The sequence below is a fragment of the Schistocerca serialis genome, chromosome 7 (assembly GCF_023864345.2).
Source record: "Schistocerca serialis cubense isolate TAMUIC-IGC-003099 chromosome 7, iqSchSeri2.2, whole genome shotgun sequence".
In the NCBI taxonomy this organism is placed as follows: Eukaryota; Metazoa; Arthropoda; class Insecta; order Orthoptera; family Acrididae; genus Schistocerca; species Schistocerca serialis.
In genome coordinates this window covers 367768297-367793442 of record NC_064644.1, presented here as the reverse complement: position 1 = coordinate 367793442, position 25146 = coordinate 367768297, and positions in this window count along the sequence as shown.

The following is a 25146-nucleotide window of genomic DNA, read 5'->3' as shown; positions in this document are numbered from 1 at the left end:
AATAGAAGAACATCATAATACTACATACGTACTAAGTAAAACAGTTTTTATAATATATGGGTTTAATGAGGGCGTGGACGCTGAAGCCCCAAACATGAGAAATATCATCAAACTGTTATTTTGGCTTCCAATCGCAATATCCCCGTGTCTTCACTGTTATTGAGACGAGTATTCGAACTGTAAAACGAATGGAAATGTTTATCCCAAACTAGTCATTTCTACGCAAAGAAAAAAATACCTTCGAAACGGACTGCAGTAGTGGGTGAGATGGAGCGAAAACTTCAGCACCACAGCTGTGAGATCTCGGCGATGTTCGCCTGACAGACCTCCTCCCAACGCGGGCACACTGCCCCCGCGGGAGACATTAGGCGGGACGCCGAAAACAGGACGGCGGCGCTTCCTTTGGCGCACTGACTTCTGACCTCCAAGCCTGGGAGCGTCTAATACGTTGCTGGGGGCTAGGACGCAGTTTACCGAATAAAGTGATTGAGTTTCTTAATTTACTTAAACGTCCAAGACGTGTAAGGACAACTATTCTGAAAGGTATGCAGGGTGTCCTATTTTAATCTACACTCCTGGAAATTGAAATAAGAACACCGTGAATTCATTGTCCCAGGAAGGGGAAACTTTATTGACACATTCCTGGGGTCAGATACATCACATGATCACACTGACAGAACCACAGGCACATAGACACAGGCAACAGAGCATGCACAATGTCGGCACTAGTACAGTGTATATCCACCTTTCGCAGCAATTCAGGCTGCTCTTCTCCCATGGAGACGATCGTAGAGATGCTGGATGTAGTCCTGTGGAACGGCTTGCCATGCCATTTCCATCTGGCGCCTCAGTTGGACCAGCGTTCGTGCTGGATGTGCAGACCGCATGAGACGACGCTTCATCCAGTCCCAAACATGCTCAATGGGGGACAGATCCGGAGATCTTGTTGGCCAGGGTAGTTGACTTACACCTTCTAGAGCACGTTGGGTGGCACGGGATACATGCGGACGTGCATTGTCCTGTTGGAACAGCAAGTTCCCTTGCCGGTCTACGAATGGTAGAACGATGGTTTCGATGACAGTTTGGATGTACCGTGCACTATTCAGTGTCCCCTCGACGATCACCAGTGGTGTACGGCCAGTGTAGGAGATCGCTCCCCACACCATGATGCCGGGTGTTGGCCCTGTGTGCCTCGGTCGTATGCAGTCCTGATTGTGGCGCTCACCTGCACGGCGCCAAACACGCATACGACCATCATTGGCACCAAGGCAGAAGCGACTCTCATCGCTGAAGACGACACGTCTCCGTTCGTCCCTCCATTCACGCCTGTCGCGACACCACTGGAGGCGGGCTGCACGATGTTGGGGCGTGAGCGGAAGACGGCCTAACGGTGTGTGGGACCGTAGCCCAGCTTCATGGAGACGGTTGCGAATGCTCCTCGCCGATACCCCAGGAGCAACAGTGTCCCTAATTTGCTGGGAAGTGGCGGTGCGGTCCCCTACGGCACTGCGTAGGATCCTACGGTCTTGGCGTGCATCCGTGCGTCGCTGCGGTCCGGTCCCAGGTCGACGGGCACGTGCACCTTCCGCCGACCACTGGCGACAACATCGATGTACTGTGGAGACCTCACGCCCCACGTGTTGAGCAATTCGGCGGTAAGTCCACCCGGCCTTCCGCATGCCCACTATACGCCCTCGCTCAAAGTCCGTCAACTGCACATACGGTTCACGTCCACGCTGTCGCGGCATGCTACCAGTGTTAAAGACTGCGATGGAGCTCCGTATGCCACGGCAAACTGGCTGACACTGACGGCGGCGGTGCACAAATGCTGCGCAGCTAGCGCCATTCGACGGCCAACACCGCGGTTCCTGGTGTGTCCGCTGTGCCGTGCGTGTGATCATTGCTTGTACAGCCCTCTCGCAGTGTCCGGAGCAAGTATGGTGGGTCTGACACACCGGTGTCAATGTGTTCTTTTTTCCATTTCCAGGAGTGTATACCAGTCGATCTTTAAGTAGCGGCACAATTCTGCAAAAAAAGTCTCTTGTAATGTTTGAAGGGGGTTGTGGAGTGGTTACCGCGAAATGAGAAATTACCTTGATCCTTGTTTGGAAGGTCAAACCAAGGTTAAGTTCATTTTTGCAGATGGTAACCCCTATTTTTTCAAGATCTCTCTTTCATCTCTTCTTACCAGTGACCTAATTGTAACCTTCGTGGGATGACGGTCGTCGGGATACCTTGCGGCATACAACCTCTGCGCGGCTGCGTAATTATGGTGACACTCGCCAACAATTTTTATCATTATCCCTCTTTCTAACCGTGTGTAACCATCCATTTTGGAGAGATGAGAGTCAAAAAATAAATTGTACTGTTGAGTATTACTATTGTTGGATTTATTAGGTTTTTCCTTCAACGAAATATCGAGCAAGCGTGTTGCAGGACAACTGACTTATTACAGTGTAAGTGACCCGTTTGTTTACACGTGCTCGCTGTTGTTTACGCCACAACGGAATCCAAAACATATAGTATTCAAATGTGCTCTTTCATAAAATTACTTATGTGTCTAATGGATGTGTGTCTTTTAGCAGGGCACCTTTATATATCTCGATATTGACGTAAATAATAAAATAATGAAATACCCCAAGGTAATCCATCCTTTTCAAATATGGATAGAAGACAGAAACGAAAGACGGGCCTGAGAAAGTCGATTGAGGGACAACATCACTGAGATAAATTTTTCTCTTATGAGCTCAGAACATTCGTGTTGTGAATAGTTTTCCTTGTACGGATTTGGAAAAACTTCACTTCGGAGGAACTAATTAGAATCTCGCGAGAAGAGATTGTTGTGAGTCCCACGAGGCGAAATTCATCGGAGTTCGACGAGGCGGAATTTTTCTAAGTCCCTTAACGCATGTTTTTTGTAAGTCCATATAAAGAACTATGAGAATCACGCCAGTATAATCATTCTAAGTGAACAGAGCCGATATTTTCAGAGTCTCCAAAGGTAAAATTTCTCTGAAGCCCAAGTTATGATTTCAGATTTCCTGACAATGACGCTTATTAGTTGGCCTCAAAACTCCAAGCCTCTCTTCTCTGACTGTTCCGGCAAAAGCACAATGCTGGTCTCTGATCAGGAACCCTTCAAGTGGTGCACATTGGGTTCCGCAAATGCCGATGGTATTAGCTTTCAGGATAATCCCTACTGAAGAATTTCAAAGCCACTTCAAGTTCACAAAAATTTCACCAGTGACCGAAATTCAGGAACCATACAAGACATTCGTTGAAAGTTTTTCCCGATGTCGCTTGATTCTCGAGATAATGGTAACCTGGGAAAGTTACAATGAAGTGCCCCCTGGCGACAAACCATTAGTTGTCCGAAGAAAATGTTCCCTGCGAACACTACGTTTTCTTTCACGTAGAATATGAATATGGAATAAAAAATATGGGTTATCACTCGCAAAAATGGTCTTCAAAACGGGGTTCAAGGTGATTGAGCCGTGCGCAGCTCGTGTTCATGCCGTTTATTGTTTGTCATCTTATCTTACGGTAGTGCCGCCTCCTTTTCTTTTTCCATTTACTGGCGTCACTAACTTGCTGCCTTACCTGCCGTGAGTTGCAGCAGCTACGCTTATCGATAAGTGCACTGTAGTACCATCTTTGGAGCCACCGACAGTATTTTCCGGGTCGCCGTGTGTCTGATAGTTATTTCGAGACGGATCAGGAGTGCAGTCGGGCACGGAGCAGCGTCGGGGACGGAGCGCCAGTGAGGTGCTGACAGATAGTACTTGCCGACCGCTGTTGACACACATGCACTATCCGTCAGAATTAGATTGGAGCGGGAACGACCGTTGGTTGGGCGTTTGGTCGGTCGTCTCATCGGCCGACGTGTATTTGGTGTTTTGACCGTTTCCGTGTGTGAGGCTGTTGGTCGGTTGGGGCAGAACAGCGAGGAAGTCTCCGTGGCGTGTAGTCAGGCTGGATCCGCTGGCGGCCTGCACGCACTTCTTGTGAGAGTTACGAAGTTCGTCGCCCACCGACCCTCGACACTAAAGTTGAGTGCTCACTTAACCTACTAGCAAGCCTCAACTGCTACCACATCTCTTCGTTTGATCCTGGTTGTCGCTTTCCGGGAGATTCCCGCGACCAACAACGTGTGTGCATTGAAGTTGGGTACAATTGCAGCCGTCTTCCTCTACGGGGTTTAACTTAATTCATTCCTTGATTAATGAAGCGGTATCTTCTGCCTTGTGGCCGTTGACGTTCCGTTTACCTCCCCTGGGTGTTGACATAGTTTTTCGGCAGTGTATTTTCCTCATTGTGTTGATGCCGTCCAGCATGGCGTGTAGTTCGAGAGCTGAGGTGTCTTGATAGTTTTGGGCGTTTATTCTGACTTGGCTGGATTGGGCACCAGTATCCAGAACGTTGTGCTACTGACATCTTGTTGTCATTTTCCTGGTCGGTTGGGGCAAACTGAACTTGTTGGCTGGTTCATCCGCTGGCTTTCGATTGGGTTGCCTTTCGACTAAGTGCTTGTCGGTCTGGCTGCCTGTCTCACCTAAATGTGCGTTAGTGTTACCTTTCCAGGCTGATCTTTGGAACCTTCTGAGTGCCATTCTTAAGTGCCCTTTAAGTCTTTAGTACACTGTGTGGCCTTCAGCCAAGTTCTAGCTTATTAAAATTGCAAGGATTTTCGTCTTAGGATTTAAGCAGAAAAATAAAAAAATTGTTCCAGTATGGTATGTGGCCTTCAGCATAGTTTCAGCCTTTCAAAAGCCCTTGTTTCTAGGCCTTAACCTGTAAATTTGTTTCAAGTTGGTATATGGCCTTCACCAGAGTTGTCAGCCTTTTCAAATCAAAAGTTGAAAAATTTTGTCAAGGCCATAAGCCGTAACACTCTTCTTGATTAATGTGTGGCCCTCAGTCGAGTTCTATGGGAAAGAGTTAAGCTAAGGTCTTCAACCTATTTATACTGAAGTTTGTTTTTTTTTCTAGTGAGGTGAAACCTCCAGAATAGTTCCTGTATCTCAATTCCTTGCTTAGACCTTGTGCCTTGGATTTTCTATGTAGCCTTCAGCCGATCTAAATTAAATCAAACGAGATCTTTCGTTAAAACCTTGAGAATTTAGATGTTTGATTTTGTGATTTTGTGTTTTAACAATTAAAGTTTGTATGTTGAGTACAACTGACAGTAACTTATTTTGGCCCCTTTCCACAAATATAATCTCATCCGCCGTGTCCTGCTAGCCCAGGGATTTCAGTGATTTAGTGGTAAACATCCATGATACCTTCAAACCTTACAACTATTACAAGAGACATTTTTTGCAGAATTGTGCAGCTCCAGAGACTCGGCCGGTATGGATTAAAATGGGACACCCTGTGTATTCTGTGCAAAGTACTTGTATGAATATTTGGTAATGCGCATTTTTACAACGAAGAGGCAATATTCCGTTATATTGTATAATGTCCCTAGACTGGGTCTTAACGACTATCCCTGGTAGAAGTTCACAGCTACTGCGGGATGACAGCTACACTCTGGCTAGTGCCCTAGAGTCGGACAGAAATTACACGATCCATAAACGAAACTTCACCTCGGATAATCGTGTACTTCGTTGGCACGTCAAGGAGAGCTATTGAGAGACTGCGGTGCAGCCGGCGCCTGAAGCGGCCGTGTCTAGCTGACGGGGACTTCTCACTGCGGTCGCTGCGTAGACCGGAAGAGAAGTACTGCCCTCTGCGCACACGTGACCGGCAGGGGCGTGGCTAGGCGGTACTGTAGCGACCATAGACTTACTAAATAAAAACTAGACCGCACACTGGCGCTGGTGTCGCGTCCCCACATTGAACGCATGAGATGCCGCCATTTGCAGGGAAACAATGCGGAAGCAAGGTTCGTTCGTGTGCTGCTTTTAATTGTAACAGTATAATGGAAGCAAAGACGAAGACGGGAACAATGTTACATTTCACAGGTCGTCATTTCTGGTTGTTTCTTACATTCTATTACTTGTATATAGTATTTTCTTGGATAAATAATACATCATGAGCGTTTGTTTTTGTTTAGGTTTCCCCTTACAAATGATTTTCTAAATCGGAAATCGATAGTTGCTACTCGGAGAGAGAACTTCCAACTGACAGCAAATCATTTTCTGTGCTCTCTTCATTTTGGAGAGAATTGTTACATGGAAAATTATGTAAATAGACATCAACTGAAGGACGATGCTGTACCGACAGTATTTGGATTTCCAACTCATTTGAAAAAGGTATAGTGTCCTGGAAATCGTACAATATAGGCCTAGGTTAAATAGTGTGAAAATACTGTCACTGTGTATAATTTTGGACGTTCCTTTTCCAGGTTACCAAGGCAATCAAGTATATGTTAAGTATGAATCAGAGGTAGGTCGAATAATTGCGTTTAGATACTTAACATGTGTTGTTAGGTGGTGATTGTACTTCGTAAATGGTCTAATATTTGATCAAATGTTGCAAACTCAACCACTTTCAGAGGTGCTATCAGTGTTAAAAACAAATGTGCGAATGAAATTCTTATGGTATTTAAAGTGATGTGGGTTATTACAATTAATGATACCTAAATTCGAGTGTAGACAATACTGTGCTAAGCAAAAGTAAGCGTGCAAATTGTACACAGTAGTCGGCAAAAAGCAATCAGGACCTGACAGGAAAATTACGTGAATTAAATAACAATCGTACTGTCTGCTACTTTAAAAGTTTCATTTAATTTTCTAATGCAAATAACTCTATGTAAACTCGCTGCACCTTGTCAGGAAAGAGCCTTACATTCTTTAATTTCGCGTCTCTATGCAGACGTATTTCGGAAATTAGGAAACTTCATTCATTTAAGTATACTTTTAAAATAGAATCGAATACTCAGTACTTTTTTAAACAAACATGTGTTTAATTTGTGCTTCAATTTGTTCTTTTTGCGTCTCATATACTTCAAATCACAACCCTAGTACTAGGATTCATCACCGCAAATGGCGGCGATCAGCTGCTTCAATTGGGGGACAGTTGCATCGCTTCTCCGCTACGGCGTGGTAGGGGCTTGGTAGCGACAGCGGCCTGTGGCTACGGCTGGTGGGGCTCCTTGCACCCGGTTCGCTTCCTGGTGACTTGGCAAGGGTCCAACAATACTCCCGCGTGTATGAGCGGCGCCGTCCCTTGCCTGTGCAGCGTAGCAGCGTAGTTGTCGTGCGAGTTGCTGATGGTACCCCTGGGCACCACAGCATATTGCATGCTGTGTTAGTCTCCAGTTTGCAAGTAGGCTATATATTTTGGTATCGGGGACTCATGATCTGTGGCAGCTAGTTAATGAGATATTGCATTTTCTATTGCTTCTTGTCCCATTTAGCGTTGTGTGTGTATTGCACTGCAAAAAGTTCGCAACTGTAGAAGTGTTAACGGTTCTCTGCTCTGCCTCGTTTTCTTTCTTTCATTCTTGTTTTTCTTTTTTTTTGCTCATCTTGTTAGTTGTATTTTAAGAATAGTACGCAGCAGTATGGGTAGGTTTACCGACGAAGAATGACCGAGGTGCGAGTCGTGAAGGCGTTCAGTGAATGCCATGGAACGACAGCGCGACGGAGCTGTGCTAAGCTGTTTCAGCAGTGACTACAGGGCTGTCACAGTAGTTTTGCATCTGGAAATAATTGTATTAGTCTGTGATTTTTGTGTGGTGTTTTATGGTTATACTGTTTTACAGCTTTCACACTACCCGAAGGATGTGGTCTCATAAACAAGCGTGACTGCGATATAAAAATAAATAAATTGTAATATTATTAGTACACTGTGTCTTTATACCAAAAGACTCAGAAGTTAGGCTTTAGAATACGAGGTGCGACAATAAATTAACGAGACTGATGTGAACAGAATGTTGCTTACCGTTGTACTCAAGTTTAGTGTTGTCTTCTTCAAAGTAGTTCCCTTCTGATTGCACACACTTTTTCCAGCGCTTCTGCCATTAATGGTAACATTTCTGGAACTCATTTTCTGTAGTATCCTCCAAGACCTTCGTCACAGCTTTTTGGACATCCTGTGTTGTTTGAAAATGGTGTTCCTTGACCGCCGTTTCGACTCTTAGAAAAAGGTCGCACGGAGGGATATCTGGTGAATAAGTTGGCTTTAGTAGTACTGAAATTTGCTTAGAGGTTAAAATTGCTGTACTGACAGAGCATTTTTGGAGACCATTTTTGCACAAATCGTTCTCATACCAAGATCTTCAGTTATTATTAGACGAACGGTTTCTCTATTGTTTTTCAGTTCTTCTGCAATCAGTTCCACAGATAATCTTCGATCAGATCGTATGAGTTCATGCAACCTGGCCGAGTTGACATCCGTTCGTGAGGTTTACGGTCGTCCACTGCGGTCTTCATTTTCGACATTCGTTCTGCCTTCAATAAACATTTTATACCTACTTAAAACTTGAGCTCTTGACATAACCTCCTCTCCAAAAGCCTTCTGAAGCTTACCATAAGTTGGCCCCGCGCTTTCATCAATTTAACTCAAAAAGATATGGCATACCGTTGTCCAATATAGTGCGGTTCCATTTCCGTGACGAGAGACACAAACACGTGTTAACTTATTACACCACAACTCACGACTGAGCAGTTACATCGATGTGCCACTTGGACTAGAAGCAGCTTATAGACAAAGGTGAAAGATATTCTGCCTACCCAAGCCTGCAGCGTTGCCACATCTTGCAAAGAAAATCAGTCTCATTACTTTATTGTCACACCTCTTATGTACGTTCATGTGAGAGTTCTCGTTCACAGTATATCTTAGGAAACGGTGATAAATAGCGTTTTTCCCATAATAAACAGATACGAGGGTAATTCAATTATCGTAGGCAATTTACTTACATTTTTGTTTATTTTGGTAGTACTGTCGTTTTACGTTGATGACGCGTGCATTGTTTATTTGTTGTTATATCTTTGCAATTTTCAAGCAGGCAGGTTTGTTTCGTTATCGCTTCCGCGCTGTTAATCATGGCTGCTCCGCTGTCTATTTGCACCAAAGAAGAGCAACGTTCAGTGATCCGTTTTTTGTGGTCGGAAGCCGTATCAGGGACCAAAATTCATCGAAGACTGTTGGTATAGTACGGGAACAGTGTTTTGCCACAACGGAGTAAAACTTCCGAAATGGTCGTACAAGGGTCACGCACGATGAAGGATCCGGACGATCGTTTACCGCCACAAATTAAGAAATCGTTGAGCGTTCTAGTGAAATGATTCTCTTAGACAGTGGCACCTCGTCTGCAAATTAGTCACGGTTCTGCTTCCGAAATCATTCACAACAGACTTGGGTTTTAATAGTTCATGGAAGATGGGTCCCAAAACAACTCAAACTGTTGCATAAACAAATGTGCTTTGACATCTGCAAAATAACATTTGGATCACTATGCTAACGAAGGGGACAACTTCTTAGACAGGATCATTACTGGTGACGAAACATGGATCCATCATTAGGAGCCGGAGAGTAAACGGTAGAGTATGGAATGGAAACATCCAAATTCGCCGTGCAAGAAAAAGTTCAAGACCCAACCGTCCGCAGGAAAACTGCTGTTTGCGGTTTTTTGGGACGCACAGGGTTCTGTACTGGAACATTATGGGGAAAGTGGCACAAAAATAAACAGTGTACGCTACAGTGAGATGCTTACTGCCAGGCTAAAGCCTGCAATTCGAAGCAAATGCCGAGGATTGCCGTCAAAATGTGTTGTGTGGTTGCACGACAATGTCCGTCCGCATACTGCTGCTGACACTGCTGAAACGATCCAGAAACTCAAATTTGAAGTACTGGATCATCTTCCATATAGTCCTGATCTTGCCTCTTGGAATTATCACTTGTTTGGTTCACTCAAACAGGCATTAAGGGTCCGTCGATTTGCCTCTGACGAAATAATGAAAGAAGCGGTGCATTCCTGGCTCGCTGTTCAACCGGGAACCTTCTTTTAAGAGCTTATCAGGAAGCTTGTGCAACGATAGACCAAGTGTGTTGAAACTCAAGGAGATTACGTCAAAAACTGATGTTCTTATATGTTTTTTATTTGATTGTAATAAAATTTTGAAATGACTTTGCGGTAGTAATTGACTTACCCTCTACACGTAACAGCACTTTAGTCATTAGTGGACATACTGGTGTCCAAAATTATAGCCAGGAATGGAATTTTGGCAAGATTTCGTTTATTTTGCCACAAAATAGTATACACTGTGAAAGTAAAGTAGAAACATTGTAAAGAATACACAACTTAAACAACTATTACATACGCTAAGCGTAGACAAAAATGTGCTTTGTTATTCCCAACTTAATGGATTTGCACACGCATGCTCACAACTGGTTAATATGCTCAGTATGATGTGTGACCACCTCTTGCAGCCGTGCAGGCATGACATCGGCGGGGCATGCAGTGAATAATGTCATCAATCTCATGTTGAGGCAATAACACGAGTTCCTCCTGAAGAGCTGCTCGCAGGTCTTGGAAAGCGGTTGGTGAATCCGGCGTGATGAAAATCGTCTCCCTGTGCAACCCAGACATGCTCTATGGGACACAAATGGGGGCAGCGAGCAGGCCACGCCATGGGTGCAATGTAAGAAAACGTCAATCATCAGTGCTCTACGAGGTCGAGCATTATCGTCCTTGAGTACGAAGTCTGGGCTCACAGCACTTCTCAGAAACCGCACATGAGGTTCCAAAATATCGTCACGATACCTGACGGCAGTTAAACCTTTCCGATTCACCTGTAAAATTTCATAAAGAGGTTTTCGTTTGGTTAACATAATCCCTGCCCACAGCATCAGGGATCCCCGTCGGTCCCTTTCCACAGTGTTTGGGCCCCGAAACAGTGTTCTATGTTCTCTCCAGATGCGAATCCGTCTATAATTACTCTCCAGACCAAATCGAGACTCATCTGTGAACATTGGCCCTCCGTTCGACCGTCTAGGTAGCATTTGAAAAACTCCCCTCTAGACGTTCTCTTCTGTAAATACGCGTCTAAACTACAGATACGGCAGGTCTCCGACAAAAAAAAAAAGACCACTCTGCCGAAGCCTTCTGCAGGCTGTTTGCCTCGATACAACGTGGATGCTGCGGGGTCAGATACCAGTTGCCGTGCAGTACCAAGACGGCACCGTGATGTCCTTACAACAAAACAACGGCCCTCTCTTTCTGGTGTCACAAATGGTCGGCCCTGCCCTGGTCTTACGGACAAAGCTCGGTCACTATAAACTGTCACCACATCCGAGAGACAACAAGAAGATTAACATTACATGATGTAAAATCAAACACCTTTCAACCGTCTAATTGTCCAGCTTATTTCATTTGGAAACCAGTTTCGGTGATTCACCACGCCATCTCCAGGCCCCTGACCGACGGGTAGGAAGATTTCACCTCGGTTCTGCTCAAAACAGGGGCCAGAACCGAAGTGAAATTTTCCTAAGCATCGGTCAGGCGTAGTAAATCGCCGATACTGATAGCCAAATAAATGCGTTTGGAAAGTAAACGGCTGAAGTTGTTTGATTCCACATCCTGTATCAAACAGACGAGTCCCGTAACCATATCTGGAGAGATGGCCATACAGATTCACATAAGCCACATCAGTTTACGACTGTCCTGCTTCCATTATTCCTACGTCCCTCCACCGCGGAGAGTCTAGTAGGTGTCTTCTCGGTGCCGTACTCCACCCTCTGTGACTGTGTACACACCAATTGTGGATGAGAGATTTGCCGGCAACTCTACCCCGTTTGACAGATGCCCTGCTGTCGCCGATGACGTGGTTGTCCTTCGACCGGAACGTCGCCTTCCGTACAGAACACGATCGTAAGGACATCAGTCGACAGTTTGTATGATTATATCGTGAATTGTGGCTTTAATTTTGTACGCCAGTGTATATTCTCCTTCACTTTTTAAACCGTCTGCCAGCTTTTCGATTCCGCGACAGCAGAAATCTCAGTGTTTTGAGGCCAAGACTTCAAGACTCGGAGCCTATTTCCATCCGGAGAGGAATTTTCTTCTGTTTGACAGAGGGCGGAAAAGGTGAAAATTTTAGGCCGCAAAATCAGGTGAATAAGATTGGCAGGGAATGACTTCCCAATCCAACTTCTGCTTAGAGATTTATGTCAGTCTAGTAGAATGTGGGCAGGCATTATGGTGGAATAACATCACTTCATGCAGTCCGCCTGGTTGTTGTTCTTGGATTGCGTCTGCAAGAAGCCTCAATTTTTAACAATAAATGTCTGAAATAATAGTTACACCTCAGGGAAGCAATTCGTAGTACACGACATTGTCGATGTTCCACCAGATGTAAGCATTATCTTTTGTGGATTCGTGCAAGTCTTTATACGGAGAGTTACTTATTTGTTTGGGCTCAAACAATCCTTTCTTTTCCTTATGTTAGCATAAAGACTCCATTCTCGTCACCAGTAATGATACAGGATAGGAACGGTTGGTGTTGTCCTCGAGCCAATTAATTGATGACCAGGAGGTAGAGATGCACATATGGCAACTTGCTGATTTTTGTGAGTTTGGCTTCGAGCATGCGGTAACCACACACCCTATTTTTAAACCTTCCCCATTGCATGCAAATGCCACCACACGATGATGGAATCATTACAGCTCTGAGACGTGAGACTTAGGGAAAGCAGGAAAAGGTGTGGACGGGGCCTAATCAGTTACTGTTGGTTGCACAGTAAACACCTCCACTTTATTTAAGGAAATAATTTTTAAAAAACATTAAAAAAAATTGACTGCAACACAAGCTACACTGACAGCTGAAGGCCTTATTAAGAGAGAATTCAAAATTGTCACCTGAAGGCCACAAGCAATACATCAGAACAATTAGCGGCTGGAGGCCTGAATTACAAGTGAGAAAGACAACTACACGTTGAAAGTACCAAAATAGTTTTTAATAGAATCATAAAAAAAATCGACTGTAACACAAGATACACTGACAACTGAAGACTTATTAAGAAAGACTTCAAATAAATCGTCGGCTGAAGGCCACAAGCAACAGGAATAATTTAAACAAAATATTTTCTTTAAACAATTGACACAATCAGACCAAATAAAAAAGGAGAGTGATCCACAGACAGTGCTCCAAGGATCGACCTGAGAAAAGTCCCTACAGCTCAGTAAGTGGTGAGACAGGCAGCCAAGAGTTACGCTCACCTAACAGGATGGCAGCTCAAACTAGGGACAGTTTAGACGCCTATCAATCCTCTTATCAAATCCACCTAACGTGTGATAACTAGTACAAAGATGGAATAATTCGACAGAAGGTGAAGTGACAGACAGCACTATGTCTTCAGAATCCCGTGTTCAAAACATCGAAAGGCAGAACGAACCACTACGATCAAGGTAAGCAAAGAAACCACAATGCACACCGCAATCAAGGAGGCTGTCGAACTACACGTCATGCCGGACAGCATCTTCAAGACGATGAAAAGTACACTGCCGCAAAAATACGCTAACCTCCAGGGCAGGTAAAAGGGGTGCTAGCGGCCACTAGGCAGTAAAATACCGCTGGTTGCACTTCACCAAATAATAACTCAAAATTCAAAACTTAATAACAGGCAGCAGAAAAGGGCTAATAGATATCGTCAAATCGACTTGCTGCTGTTCATCTCACGGCGACCCTCGAGCAACAACGCACGAGCAAAAGGCATGATCACAAAAATGGAGGTTTCACTACTGGATTAGTGTTCACTCAACTCTACGTGCTGTGTCCAGTGGACAGCGCGGTTGTGGCCCTCGCCAACTACAGACCCTCGCTCCAGCGATGCTGTGTGCCGCCAGCAGTCCCTTCATGTCCGCACACTGCCGGACCTCTCTGCTGCTCCATCCCGACCGAACTACCGGCACACCCGACCCGGAAAACACTTCACGTCCTTCCAAAGATATTACGGCTACTAGGTACCGATAAAAGCTGCTGCTGCCACTTGTGGACTGACAACGCTAGCAAACGTAGTGGCGCCAGTAAACAGAAGAAGAAAACGAGACGCCACTATCCCTATTACACGATGCCAACTACCAACGGCACCAACTCGAGCCGCACGCGGCTCAGTTTGTCACGTTGGCTAGTTCTCGAGTACACTGACGTGGAACATTGTTGATTAATGCATTTAAACAATCTTCATCATACCGCGAAGGTCTTCCTCATCGTGGGACTCACTAACGTCGAAGCGATCTCCTTAAAACGACAAAGCGATTCCCTTGCGGTGCTCTGTGCATACGTAGCTCAAATATTTCTGGCTGTCTCCGCTACTGTCATGCCTCTACTGAACACAATCAAAAGAATACGTCGGAAACGTTCCGACTTCTCCACTTCTCCATTTTCTAGCGTTCCACTGCTCCACTCACTTTTCCCAAGTGACAAAATGACAATATGTAAACTCAAATGGCAACAGTGAACTACAAATAAAAATGACAATCGATAAATAAACCCATAGCATTGGAATACGAACATGCAAAACAAAAACACTACGAACATATGTATTAACCTCACGAATAGAATATCATAAATGAATTTTTTAACAGATGATAGTCTCTGTCTCAATATACTTTATCCCCTTCTGTACTGGTAATTTGTTTTGCTTTTGCTTTTAACTGCTTCCACAACGAAACTCTTTCTAGAAATCTGACAGAAGCCGAAACAGATTCTAGTCGGACATAAGGTGCACCAGTGGCAAGACAGCATAAATACCTCCACTGTGCCATATTAGTTGTAATATTAATGACGACAGTACCACTAAAGTGGAGTTATTAAACAGTTTTCCGAAATACTTTCACCAAGGGAGACAAAGTAAATACACTCCAGAGTGCGAATCAACAACTACTCTCAACATGAGTAAATTCATACTTGGAATCATACAGTAGCGAAGCAGCTTAAAGGACTTAATGAAATTTCTTTCGGTCCAGAAAAGTATCGTTTCAGACTAAACAGGCACAACAGCCCCATGCTTAGCAGTCATATACAACTTCTCGCTCGACGAAAGTACGAAAAGATGGAAATGCGGCTGTGGTCACATCAGTATTCAAGAAAGAAGTAGGGATAATCCAACGAATTACAGACCCATATCACTGATTTAGATTTGCCCTGAAATTCTGGAACATATACTGTGTTGGAAAATTACAAATTACCTCGAAGACATCGATCTAGAGACACATAGCAGAGTTTCAGAAAAAATCCTTCCTGTGTAACACAACGGGCTCTTTCTTCGCGGGAAGTCATCAGTGCTATCGACAGGGGATCTCGTATCGATTCCATATTTAAAAGTTTTCAGAAGGCTTCTGACATCGTTCTTCGCAAGAGACTTCTAATAAAATTGGGTGCCTATGGAGTATCGCTTCAGTTGTGCAACTCGATTCGTGGTCTCGTGTCAGAAACGTCACAGTATGTAGTAAACGACGGAAAATCATGGGGTAAAACAGAAATGACATCCGGCGTTCAGCAAGGAAGTGTTGTAGGACCTCTGCTGTTCCTAATACATGTAAACGATTTAGGAGAATATCAGAACAACACTCTCGGATTGATTGCAAATTATCTTGTCATTTACCGCCTAGTAAATTCATCATGATATGAAAACTTTTTGCAAAGTGACTTACACGATACCTGTATTGTGCGAAAATGTTATCTCTGAATAAGAAGAAGTGTGAGGTCATCCACAGAGTTCGGAAAGAAATGCTTTAAATTACTGATACACGATATATCATACAAATTTCAAGACTGTCATTTCAACTAAATACATACGTATTACAATTACAAACAAATTAAATTGTACCGATTGCGACAGTAATGTCGTGTGAAGCAAACCAAAAACTGTGGTTTATTGCCTGTAACTTAGAAGACAGAACAGGTCTACCAAAGAGATTGTTTGCATTACGCTTATTCATCATCTGTTAGTGTTTCTGTGCGGTATGGGATCCTTATCGAAGAGGACTGACGGAGGACATCGAAAAGACGTAAGAAGGGCAGCTTGTTTTGTATTATCGTGAAACAGGAGAGAGACTGTCACGTATATGATAAGTGAGTTGGAATGGCAATCATTAAAACAAAGCCTTTTATCGTTGCGACGAGATCTTTTCGCTAAATCTAAATCATCAACTTTCTCCTCTGAATGTGAAAATATTTTATTGTTGCCGACATACAACGGAAGAAATGATCATCGTAATAAATTAGGGGAGATCAGAGATTGTCACAAAAATTGCAGTGTATTTTTCCCTCGTGCTGTGAAAGACAGAGATGGCAGAGAAAGAGTCTGAAGGTGGTTTGAAAAACATTTTGTCATGCACTATAAGTGTGATCTGCAGAGTGGTGATGAACCACTAGATGTACTTCTTGAGATGCATTTCTTTGAAGTAGTTGTAGCTGTATCTGTGTAACGCGGACGTCATTTCGAAAACTATGTTTATTTCATTTTCTCATAGCCTCTTGATCAGGAACGACACAGAACTCCCTCACTACTGAGTTTCTGTTGTTCCTTTATACAGATGTTACAAAATGAAGAGGTTCTCAACAGCAGCGAGTAGGAGATAAACATGTGGAAAACATTAACTAGAAGGAGGAACAAGATGATAGATCACATATTAAGAAAAACGAATGTCTTCCGTGGTATTTGAGGTAGCTGTAGAGGTTAAAAACTGTAGAGGAAGACAGAGATTGGAATACATCCGCCAAATTGTCCAAGGCGATGGGTAGAAATGCGACTCTAAAATTAAATTAATTTTGAGTATCTGGAACTCAATAGATGATTATTCTTAGTGTTAATGAAAGAAAACAACAGAATTACTAATACATATTTGTTATGTCAAAACCGGCTTCTTTCGAAAGATCGTCATCATTACACTACCACCAGTCTTCATGAGCAGTCCGAACACTGATGAAAACCTTGGAACTCAGGTGAGTAGTTCGTATCGAATTGCACTAAACCACTGAGGACTGACGACTCGAGAAACAATGACTCATCCAACATGTCCTCTAACAAAATTTACTTTCGTGGTGGAATCGAACTGTCTACATTGCTGTTATTTGTAATGAGAATGAAGCACTTTCTGATGCCATGCTAAATTTATGCCATTAATGTGTACACAATTAAACAGTTTTTCTATCACTTTGTGTACAGCTCGCAGTACAGCAGAATATTTTATTTCAGTGGTTAATTAACGCTCTTATGTTTGCTTACATTTACGCTCGTTTCCATGTTTACATGTTTCGATCTCTGTTTGACGCAGAAATTCCTGGTGCTAAATAATGCAAGTAGACAATTAATTGGAATCTATTCTTATACATTTTTGATCGAATCGTTGTGTAACGCTTCTAAATGACGTTTCAATGATCAGACTAGATTGTCATCATTTTTGGTAAGATGGTAGCCGTGCGACGAGCGCAATTACGCCGTTCATCAAAACATAATACATTTTCGTAATTCCCATTACAATTTTCCCTTTTTTGTCTTTTTTGTATTTTGAATACATTTTGGAGTATACGAGCATTTAGTGGTAGTTTGATTAAAAATTTACCTGTGTACTGAATTTCTGACAGTCTACTCACATCTAACTTTTGTTTAAATTGAACTCAACGCAAGTTACTTTACACATACCTGCGAATTTTTTATACACAAATTTTGCTATTAACAACGGCATTGCTGTAATTTCTGCTGTCACAAATGTGAGTATTTGGCATCTATGTAATACGTTTATAAAATATCTTGCGTTGTTTTGAATTTACGTTTGTTGCAACTTCTGCCTAGCGTTTGATTTTGTACGTCAGATGTTAATGAGCTCTTGGAAACAAGTAGTCAACGCATAACCGGAGGTTATGTTTTTGCACTGAAATAAGTGTAAAACATCTTAAAAATATACTCTTAGTTTTAGATATTTTAAGTTCCTCTCATTTGCTGCAGAAATTTTATTTCACTATGTTGTAGGAAACTAACTAATGGGATGCATTGCGATATCTGAAGCAAATAGTTTCAGTGGGAGGAATGTAGTGGGGGGGGGGGGGCGGGGAGGGGATTGGGGGGAGAGAAGTCTGCAGAGGTCGCTGACGTCTTGTCTGGGAACTGCCTAATATACAACAGGATTAATAGAGGAACAGGAGAAGAAGATATGTGGCCTTCAGGCAGTTTTTTATGAACACAGAAACAAGTTTGTGAGGATGATGGAAGAAGTGGTGAGACGGTATGGTTTAAAATTTTCCATTGGCAGGAACGCTAGCAAGAGGAGGACGCGGTCTGATAAGTTTACAGCGCCAACTAGTAACAGATTCCAGCTGCTAGGATTGAGAGGAGAGGAGTGGAAGGATATGTGCAACAGGCTCTGCCAGTGAGGCGGAAGAAGAGGAAAATAGCAAACTGGAAAAAAAAAGTACTGGCGCTAAGTACCTTTCATGGTAGATGTGTATACCCTCATTATGGGAAAAGGTAGGGAAGAAGTATCACGAAAACCGCATTTCAAGCCGAGTGTTTTGCAGAATCGGTTGACTGAGGGGTTATGGCGTTTGTGTAAGGATCTTTTGAAAAATGACACATTGTGATAGTGGCTGGGTCAGGAAGCAGTTTGGATAGGAAATGGCATACAGTATGTGATGACCTGAGTAATATAGGTTCCCTAATTGGTGGCATACATGTGAGCGTGGCTGAGCCTTTTCGGTATCATGATTGGCCAAGTTTGGGCAATGATGTAGAGCGAGTCAGTGCAGAGCTGAAGATGGTACCGATGACGGCTGAATGTCTGGGAAAATGAGGTTTGTGGAGTTAATTAATGAGGATGTAGCACGAAAGTTCATATACCTGCCATCATGAGTAGGAGGACTAGAATTTCTTCAGGACAGACAATAGCAAACTGATCTTGTTGGCTGGTTCATCCGCTGGCTTTCGATTGGGTTACTTTTCGACTAAGTGCTTGTCGGTCTGGCTGCCTGTCTCACCTAAATGTGCGTTAGAGTTGCCTTTCCAGGCTGATCTTTGGAACCTTCTGAGTGCCACTCTTAAGTGCCCTTTAAGTCTTTAGTACACTGTGTGGCCTTCAGCCAAGTTCTAGCTTATTAAAATTGCAAGGATTTTCGTCTTAGGATTTAAGCAGAAAAATAAAAAATTGTTCCAGTTTGTTATGTGGCCTTCAGCAGAGTTTCAGCCATTCAAAAGCCCTTGTTTCTAGGCCTTAACCTGTAAATTTGTTTCAAGTTGGTATATGACCTTCAGCAGAGTTGTCAGCCTTTTCAAATCAAAAGTTGAAAAATTTTGTCAAGGCCATAAGCCGCAACACTCTTCTTGATTAATGTGTGGCCCTCAGTCGAGTTCTATGGGAAAGTGTTAAGCTAAGGTCTTCAACCTATTTATACTGAAGATTTTTTTTTTTTGTTCTAGTGAGGTGAAACCTCCAGAATAGTTCCTGTATCTCAATTCCTTGCTTAGGCCTTGTGCCTTGGATTTTCTATGTAGCCTTCAGCCGATCTAAATTAAATCAAACGAGGTCTTTCGTTAAAACCTTGAGAATTTAGATGTTTGATTTTGTGATTTTGTGTTTTAACAATTAAAGTTTGTATGTTGAGTGCAACTGACAGTAACTTATTTTGGCCCCTTTCCACAAATATAACCTCATCCGCCGTGTCCTGCTAGCCCAGGGATTTCAGTGATTTAGTGGTAAACATCCATGATACCTTCAAACCTTACAACTATTACAAGAGACATTTTTTGCAGAATTGTGCAGCTCCAGAGACTCGGCCGGTATGGATTAAAATGGGACACCCTGTGTATTCTGTGCAAAGTACTTGTATGAATATTTGGTAATGCGCATTTTTACAACGAAGAGGCAATATTCCGTTATATTGTATAATGTCCCTAGACTGGGTCTTAACGACTATCCCTGGTAGAAGTTCACAGCTACTGCGGGATGACAGCCACACTCTGGCTAGTGCCCTAGAGTCGGACAGAAATTACATGATCCATAAACGAAACTTCACCTCGGATAATCGTGTACTTCGTTAGCACGTCAAGGAGAGCTATTGAGAGACTGCGGTGCAGCCGGCGCCTGAAGCGGCCATGTCTAGCTGACGGGGACTTCTCACTGCGGTCGCTGCGTAGACCGGAAGAGAAGTACTGCCCTCTGCGCACACGTGACCGGCAGGGGCGTGGCTAGGCGGTACTGTAGCGACCATAGACTTACTAAATGAAAACTAGACCGCACTCTGGCGCTAGTGTCGCGTCCCCGCATTGAACGCATGAGATGCCGCCATTTGCAGAGAAACAATGCGTAAGCATGGTTCAAACGTGTGCTGCTTTTAATTGTAACAGTATAATGGAAGCAAAGACGAAGACGGAAACAATGTTACATTTCACAGGTCGTCATTTCTGGTTGTTTCTTACATTCTATTACTTGTATATAGTATTTTCTTGGATAAGTAATACATCATGAGCGTTTGTTTTTGTTTAGGTTTCCCCTTACAAATGATTTTCTAAATCGGAAATCGATAGTTGCTACTCGGAGAGAGAACTTCCAATTGACAGCAAATCATTTTCTGTGCTCTCTTCATTTTGGAGAGAATTGTTACATGGAAAATTATGTAAATAGACATCAACTGAAGGACGATGCTATACCGACAGTATTTGGATTTCTAACTCATTTGAAAAAGGTATAGTGTCCTGGAAATCGTGCGATCTATGCCTAGGTTAAATAGTGTGGAAATACTGTCACTGTGTATAATTTTGGACGTTCCTTTTCCAGGTTACCAAGGCAATCAAGTATATGTTAAGTATGAATCAGAGGTAGGTCGAATAATTGCGTTTAGATACTTAACATGTGTTGTTAGGTGGTGATTATACTTCGTAAATGGTCTAATATTTGATCAAATGTTGCAAACTCAACCACTTTCAGAGGTGCTATCAGTGTTAAAAACTAATGTGCGAATGAAATTCTTACGGTATTTAAAGTGATATGGGTTATTACAATTAATGATACCTAAATTCGAGTGTAGACAATACTGTGCTAAGCAAAAGTAAACTGCAGATTGTACACAGTAGTCGGCAAAAAGCAATCAGGACATGACAGGAAAATTACGTGAATTAAATAATAATCGTACTGTCTGCTACTTTAAAAGTTTCATTTAATTATCTAATGCAAATAACTCTATGTAAACTCGCTGCACCTTGTCAGGAAAGAGCCTTACATTCTTAAATTTCGCGCCTCTATGCAGACGTATTTCGGAAATTAGGAAACTTCATTCATTTAAGTATACTTTTAAAATAGACTCGAATACTCAGTACTTTTTTAAACAAACATGTGATTAATTTGTGCTTCAATTTGTTCTTTTTGCGTCTCATATACTTCAAATCACAACCCCAGTACTAGGATGCATCCCTGCAAATGGCGGCGATCAGCTGCTTCAATTGGGGGACAGTTGCATCGCTTCTCCGCTACGGCGTGGTAGGGGCTTGGTAGCGACAGCGGCCTGTGGCTACGGTTGGTGGGGCTTCTTGCACCCGGTACGCTTCCTGGTGACTTTGCAAGGGTCCAACAATACTCCCGCGTGGATGAGCGGCGCCGTTCCTTGCCTGTGCAGCGTAGTTGTCGTGCGGTTTGCTGATGGTACCCCTGGGCACCACAGCATATTGCATGCTGTGTTAGTCTCCAGTTTGCAAGTAGGCTATATATTTTGGTATCGGGGACCCATGATCTGTGGCAGCTAGTTAATGAGTTATTGCATTTTCTATTGCTTCTTGTCCCATTTAGCGTTGTGTGTGTATTGCACTGCAAAAAGTTTGCAGCTGTAGAAGTGTTAACGGTTCTCTGGCCTCGTTTTCTTTCTTTCATTCTTGTTTTTTTTTTCTTTCGCTCATCTTGTTAGTTGTACTTTAAGAGTAGTACGCAGCAGTATGGATAGGTTTACCGACGAAGAATGACCGAGGTGCGAGTCCTGAAGGCGTTCAGCGAATGTCATGGAACAACAGCGCGACGGAGCTGTGCTAAGCTGTTTCAGCAGTGACAACAGGGCTGTCACAGTAGTTTTGCATCTGGAAATAATTGTATTAGTCTGTGATTTTTGTGTGGTGTTTTATGGTTATACTGTGTTACAGCTTCCACACTACCCGAAGGAAGTGGTCTCATAAACAAGCGTGATTGCGATGTAAAAATAAATAAATTGTAATATTATTAGTACACTGTGTCTTTATACCAAAAGACTCAGAAGTTAGGCTTTAGAATACGAGGTGCGACAATAAATTAACGAGACTGATGTGAACAGAATGTTGCGTACCGTTGTACTCAAGTTTAGTGTTGTCTTCAAAGTAGTTCCCTTCTGATTGCACACACTTTTTCCAGAGCTTCTGCCATTAATGGTAACATTTCAGGAACTCATTTTCTGTAGTATCCTCCAAGACCTTCGTCACAGCTTTTTGGACATCCTGTGTTGTTTGAAAATGGTGTTCCTTGACCGCCGTTTCGACTCTTAGATAAAGGTCGCACGGAGGGATATTTGATGAATAAGGTGGCTTTAGTAGTACTGAAATTAGTTTAGAGGTTAAAAATTGCTGTACTGACAGAGCATTTTTGGAGACCATTTTTGCACAAATCGTTCTCATACCAAGATCTTCAGTTATTATTAGACGAACGGTTTCTCGATTGATGTTCAGTTCTTCTGCAATCAGTTTCACAGATAATCTTCGATCAGATCGTATGAGTTCATGCACCCTGGCCGAGTTGACATCCGTTCGTGAGGTTTACGGTCGTCCACTGCGGTCTGCATTTTCGACATTCTTTCTGTCTTCAATAAACATTTTATACCTACGAAAAACTTGAGCTCTTGACATAACCACCTCTCCAAAAGCCTTCTGAAGCTTACCATACGTTGGCCCCACGCTTTTATCAAGTTAACTCAAAAAGATATGACATACCGTTGTGCAATTTAGTGCGGTTTCAATTCCGTGACGAGAGACACAAACACGTGTTAACTTATTACACGACAACTCACGACTGGGCGGTTACATCGATGTGCCACTTGGACTAGAAGCAGCTTATAGACAAAGGTGAAAGATATTCTGCCTACCCAAGCCTGCAGCGTTGCCACATCTTGCAAAGAAAATCAGTCTCATTACTTTATTGTCACACCTCTTATGTACGTTCATGTGAGAGTTCTCGTTCACAGTATATCTTAGGAAACGGTGATAAATAGCGTTTTTCCCATAATAAACAGATACGAGGGTAATTCAATTATCGTAGGCAATTTACTTACATTTTTGTTTATTTTGGTAGTACTGTCGTTTTACGTTGATGACGCGTGCTTTGTTTATTTGTTGTTATATCTTTGCAATTTTCAAGCTGGCAAGTTAGTTTCGTTATCGCTTCCGCGCTGTTAATCATGGCTGCTCCGCTGTCTGTTTGCACCAAAGAAGAGCAACGTTCAGTGATCCGTTTTTTGTGGTCGGAAGCCGTATCAGGGACCAAAATTCATCGAAGACTGTTGGTATAGTACGGGAACAGTGTTTTGCCACAACGGAGTAAAACTTCCGAAATGGTCGTACAAGGGTCACGCACGATGAAGGATCCGGACGATCGTTTACCGCCACAAATTAAGAAATCGTTGAGCGTTCTCGTGAAATGATTCTCTTAGACAGTGGCACCTCGTCTGCAAATTAGTCACGGTTCTGCTTACGAAATTATTCACAACAGACTTGGGTTTTAATAGTTCATGCAAGATGGGTCCCAAAACAACTCACACACTTGCATAAACAAACGTACTTTGACATCTGCAAAAAAACATTTGGATCACTATGCTAACGAAGGGGACAACTTCTTAGACAGGATCATTACTGGTGACGAAACATGGATCCATCATTAGGAGCCGGAGAGTAAACGGCAGAGTATGGAATGGAAACATCCAAATTCGCCGTGTAAGAAGAAGTTCAAGACCCAACCGTCCGCAGGAAAACTGCGGTTTTTTGCTACGCACAGGGTCCTGTACTGGAACATTATGGGGAAAGTGGCACAAAAATAAACAGTGTACGCTACAGTGAGATGCTTACTGCCAGGCTAAAGCCTGCAATTCGAAGCAAATGCCGAGGATTGCCGTCAAAATGTGTTGTGTGGTTGCACGACAATGTCCGTCCGCATACTGCTGCTGACACTGCTGAAACGCTCCAGAAACTCAAATTTGAAGTACTGGATCATCTTCCATATAGTCCTGATCTTGCCTCTTCTGATTATCACTTGTTTGGTTCAATCAAACAGGCATTAAGGGTCCGTCGATTTGCCTCTGACGAAATAATGAAAGAAGCGGTGCATTCCTGGCTCGCTGTTCAACCGGGAACCTTCTCTTATGAGTTTATCAGGAAGCTTGTGCAACGATAGACCAAGTGTGTTGAAACTCAAGGAGATTACGTCAAAAACTGATGTTCTTGTATGTTTTTTATTTGATTTTAAAATAACTTTGCGGATAATAATTGACTTACCCTCGTACACGTAACAGCACTTTAGTCATTAGTGGACATACTGGTGTCCAAAATTATAGCCAGGAATGGAATTTTGGCAAGATTTCGTTTATTTTGCCACAAAATAGTATACACTGTGAAAGTAAAGTAGAAACATTGTAAAGAATACACAACATAAACAACTATTACATACGCTAAGCGTAGACAAAAATGTGCTTCGTTATTCCCAACTTAATGGATTTGCACACGCATGCTGACAACTGGTTAATATGCTCAGTATGATGTGTGACCACCTCTGGCAGCCGTGCAGGCATGACAACGGCGGGGCATGCTGTGAATAATGTCATCAAGGCAATAACACGAGTTCCTCCTGAAGAGCTGCTCGCAGGTCTTGGAAAGCGGTTGGTGAAACCGGCGTGATGAAAATCATCTCCCTGTGCAACCCAGACATGCTCTATGGGACACAAATGGGGGCAGCGAGCAGGCCACGCCATGGGTGCAATGTATTTCGTTTACAAGAAAACGTCAATCATCAATGCTCTACGAGGTCGAGCATTATCGTCCTTGAGTACGAAGTCTGGGCTCACAGCACCTCTCAGAAACCGCGCATGAGGTTCCAAAATCTCGTCACGATACCTGACGGCAGTTAAACCTTTCCGATTCACCTGTAAAATTTCTTAAAGAGGTTTTCGTTTGGTTAACATAATCCCTGCCCACAGCATTAGGGAT